The sequence below is a fragment of the Triticum dicoccoides genome, chromosome 3B, assembly GCF_002162155.2.
Source record: "Triticum dicoccoides isolate Atlit2015 ecotype Zavitan chromosome 3B, WEW_v2.0, whole genome shotgun sequence".
Classification (NCBI taxonomy): Eukaryota; Viridiplantae; Streptophyta; class Magnoliopsida; order Poales; family Poaceae; genus Triticum; species Triticum dicoccoides.
In genome coordinates, this window is record NC_041385.1 from 565,097,672 (window position 1) to 565,102,879 (window position 5,208).

A 5,208-nucleotide genomic window follows, 5' to 3' on the forward strand; every position below is an offset into this window, starting at 1 on the left:
GAAGGGGTTGAGCACCCACACCTTCTTCGTGTTAGGAAGTGTCTTCTCAACAAGGTATGGCATGAGCTTGTTCTTGTTGGCAGAGTCAGCGTTGGCGTGAGGGCGAACTCCAACTGGTGTGTCGAGTCCTTCATCGGGAACAAGGAGCAACTCCATGAACTCCTTCCAGGTAGCAGACAACTGTCGACCATTGGTCATCCAAGTCATGGTCCTCTCTTCATTGTTAGGAAGTGGACCGAAGCAAAGAACTATGCAATGATGTCCTTGTGGAAGGTGAGAATGTGTTCAATGCCGAACTGCTCCACAAGATCCAGGGCCTCTCCAAAGTACCCATGGTGCTTCTCCTGCCTCATGTGAATCATGTCAATCCAGTGAACTTCAACATAGTGATTCTGCTTGGCCTTGATCACATCCATATATATCAGATTCTGCTGCTTGTTCCAGAAGAATTCATTGCCTCGCGTGCTAGACCAGGGAGACACATAAGGATTGATCTTTCTTCGAATGACAAATTCTGCCTGGGGCATCTCATCCATGCCCAAGACGTGCTCCTTCTGTTTGCTGGCGGTGTGCTTGGTCCTGCATTGGGGAGCAGCAGAAGACCCCTCTAGAACATCATCTGGGTTGCGCAGACGCTTGGACCCTGTGTCACGGCTGGGATTCGAGCGACGAGGGAAACCGGAGCCACCACCTAGACACAAAGACACAAAGACACGCACGGGAACAAAACAAATCAAAAAAAAACGAAAGAAAAACACAAACACATGCGACTTGGACAAAAGACAAAAGGCGCAAGATGATCTACGGTAGTACCGGGCGGGGTTCCGGATGTAAAAAATTACATCCGCGCCAACCGCGGAAGTACCGCGCGTGGGGCGGAAGTAATTTTTTGCTTCAGGACGCCCAGCGATAGTATCGCACCAAGGTGCGGAAGTACCACGGAGTATCAGATCCAGAAGGGGCTGCGGTAGTACCGCTCCAGGAGGAGCGGTAGTACCGCACAGAATGAGAAACCGCCATAGAGGATGCGGATCTGGATCTAGAACCTCCGCACGACAACTTCGGTACTACCGTTGATCAAACGAAACTATTTTGACTATCCAAAGAGCATGCAACTACTCTACCACTCTACAACGAACTCCACTTGCACAGATTTAGCCAAAAATCTCAAGAACACCACATGCATCTCCCCAAAACCTAGAAACACAAGGAAGGACAAAAACGAGAGGTACTTGGGGAAAAACCTGGGTCCATGGCAAGAGGGCGAGGTGGGGAGCGATCCCACCGGTCGGAATCCGAGGAGAGCGACCGAAGACAGAGATCCGGCGAAGGCCTCCAGCGCCGTTCTTGGTCAGGAGAGAGAGATGGGGTGGGGAAAAGAGATGAATGGGTATGGGGGAGTTAGAACTCCCCCTGTCCCGCTCTTAACCCCCACCTGCTCGCGTGGGCGCGGAAGTATCGCGGGTCATCATGGTAGTACCGCCCGGGCAGAAGTACCGCACGCTGGGTGGTAGTACCGCTCGTTCAGCGGCAGTAAAAAATTTCTGCCGCGGAAGTAGCGGTAGTACCGTGCCCCTGGAGGGCCACGCACTTGGAGAGACCCACCAACTCCTGCGGTAGTACCGTGGCACACCACGGTAGTACCGTAAACCAAGAAAGAGCTAGAATGCAAGAGAGAAGAAGGAGGAAAAAGGAAAACACCACCGGAGAAACACCAAACAACACGAGAGAGAAAACAACTTCTCCAAGGAAGGGTGGTGGCCGGAGCCACCTATATTTGAGTCAATTGTTATGACACCGCGAAGAATTATCCTTGGGTCCATGACCAAAACTCGTCTTTGAAGCACAAGTACCATCAAAAATGGCTAATGTGAAAGAGTTGATTAATATTTGCATAATAGGGGGAGGAAGAGTTCATTGAGAGAACAACACTCGTCCTATGTCCATGCCTACACCTAGACTAGACAACAAGTAGAGAGAGGAGTGGTGTGCACAGGCTCAAGTCACATTGCTTGAATCAATGATATTTAGCTCATGCCTTAACTCACGAAATCTTGCTTCATCCAAGGGATTCGTGAAAATATCTGTAAGGTTATCATGAGTGTTTACATACTTGACCTCGATCTCCCCTTGCCTAATGTGATCCCGGATGAAGTGATACCGAATCTCTATATGCTTCGTCTTGAAATGTTGCACCGGGTTGAGAGAAATCTTGATGGCACTTTCATTGTCACACCAAAGAGGCACTTTGTCACAAATGACACCGTATTCCTTTAAAGTTTGCCTCATCCATAAGAGTTGTGCACAACAACTACCGGCCGCTACATATTCCGCTTCGGTGGACGAGAGAGACACACAACTTTGCTTCTTGGAAGACCAACTCACCAAAGAGCAACCAAGAAATTGGCACCCCCCGGAAGTGGACTTCCTATCCACTTTGTCTCCCGCCCAATCGGAATCCGTAAATCCATCAAGCTTGAAGTTTGCTCCTCTTGGGTACCATAGGCCAAAGTTTGGGGTATGAGCCAAATATCGAAAGATTCGCTTGACCGCCACAAAATGGCTTTCCTTCGGTGCGGCTTAAACGGTGCACACATGACCACACTCAACATGATATCCGATCTAGATGCACAAAGGTAAAGCAAGGATCCAATCATAGAACGATATACCTTTTGATCCACCGCTTTACCATTGGGATCAATGTCAAGTTGGCACTTGGTAGGCATTGGAGTAGAAGCCGGCTTGACATCACTTAGCTTGAATCTCTTAAGCATGTCTTGAGTGTATTTGGCTTGGTTGATGAAGGTACCTTCTCTTCTTTGTTTGATATCAAAACCAAGGAAGAACTTCAACTCTCCCATCGAAGACATCTTGAACGTAGAGGTCATGAGAGCGGCAAATTCTTCATTGAAAGCTTTGTTAGGGGAACCAAAGATAATGTCATCAACATATAGTTGGCACACAAACAACTCCCCTTTAACCTTCTTAGTAAAAAGAGTGGGATCGATTTGCCCAACTTCAAATCCACGATCTTGTAACAACTCGGTAAGGTGGTCATACCACGCACGTGGGGCTTGTTTAAGGCCATAGAGTGCCTTATCGAGTTGATACACATGATCCGGGAAGTAAGGATCCTCGAACCCGGGGGTTGCTTGACATACACCAGCTCATTAATAGGACCATTAAGAAAAGCACTTTTCACATCCATTTGTTGTAACTTAAAGTTATGATGGGAAGCATAAGCAATCAACAAACGAATGGATTCAAGGCGAGCAACGGGAGCAAAGGTTTCACCGTAGTCGATACCCTCGACTTGGGAGTAGACTTGTGCTACCAATCTTGCCTTGTTGCAAATGATGTTCCCATGAGCATCTTGCTTGTTCTTGAAAATCCACTTGGTTCCAATGACGTTGTGGTTCCCCGATGGCCTTGGCACCAATCTCCAAACCTTGTTGTACTCGAAGTTGTTGAGTTCTTCATGCATGGCATTGAGCCAATCCGAGTCTTCGAGTGCCTCATAGACCTTTTGGGGTTCAACACAAGAGATAAACGCGTGATGTTCACAATAGTTTCCTAATTGTCTACGAGTGCTTACCCCCTTTCTTAGGCTTCCAACCACATTCTCCATGAGATGGACTTTGGTGGTGAGTTTGGAAGCAATCTTCGCGGCACGACGCTCTAATTCCTCCTCGGATGTGGAAGGAGGAGGGTTAACTTGATTATCTTGAGCGCCGTCTTGAGCTTGTTCTTGATCTTGAGCTTGCTCATGATCTTGAACTTGCTCGAGGGGGAGAACTTGACCTTGGGCATCATTTGGAGGTTCACCACCATCTTGAGATTGATCTTGCCCTTGGTCTTGTTCACGAGGTTGAGGGCCTACACTTTGTTCTTCGGAAGCGTGTGAGTCTTGAGTAGGTGAAGGCTCCACTTGAGTGGAGCATTATCCTTCTCCTTCGGCCACAAGGGCTTCCTCAATGGGTAGAATATGACCAATACCCATTCTTCTTATGGCTTGGGGAGGAATTTCATCACCTACATCACAAGTACCACTTTGCTCCACTTGGGAGCCGTTATTTTCGTCAAACTCCACGTTACACGTCTCCTCAATGAGTCCGGTGGACTTGTTGAGAACACGGTAAGCATGAGAGTTTGTAGCATAACCAACAAATATGCCCTCATAAGCTCTAGCTTCAAATTTAGACAAACGAACACCTTTCTTGAGAATGAAACACTTACACCCGAACACCCGGAAGTACTTGAGATTGGGCTTGTTTCCGGTAAGAGTCTCATAAGGAGTCTTGTTCAAGCCTTTGCGGAGATAGAGCCGATTGGATGCATGACATGCGGTGTTGATGGCTTCGGCCCAAAAGTTGTATGGAGACTTGAACTCCGCCATCATGGTCCTTGCCGCATCCATCAATGTCCGGTTCTTCCTCTCTGCAACACCATTTTGTTGAGGGGTATATGGATCAGAATATTGATGCTTGATCCCCTCATCACTAAGAAACTCATCCAAGGTGTAGTTCTTGAACTCGGTGCCATTGTCACTTCTTATTGTCAAGATCTTTGCATTATGTTGACGTTGAGCTTCATTTGCAAAGTCGATGACGGTTTGTTGAGTCTCACTCTTCCTCTTGAATAAGTATACCCAAGTGTATCTTGAATAATCATCCACAATCACCAAGCAATACTATCTACCCCCCAAGACTATCAAAGGATGGAGGCCCAAAGAGGTCCATGTGAAGGAGCTCCAAGGGTCTCTTCGAGTAGATGATAGTCGTGGCAGGGTGAGCCGTCTCATGAAGCTTTCCTTCGATACAAGCACTGCAAGCACAATCTTTGGCAAAACTAACATTTGTTAGTCCACGGACATGGTCCCCCTTGAGAAGACTTTGCAAAGATCTCATATTGACGTGGGCTAAACGGTGATGCCAAAGCCATCCCGCGTCAACTTTAGCCATTAGGCATGTCACGGTCTTAGTGGGTTGCTTCGAAAAGTTAATCACATAGAGACCGTTCTCGACATGCCCAACAAAGGCTACTTTAAGAGTCTTGCTCCACAAGAGGGCCACAGTATCAATATCAAAGAAGGTGGCAAAGCCCATGAGTGCAAGTTTATGAACGGAAAGTAAATTGAACGCAAGGGACTCAACAAGCATGACTTTCTCGATCGTTAGATCATGAGAAATGACAACCTTGCCAAGACCC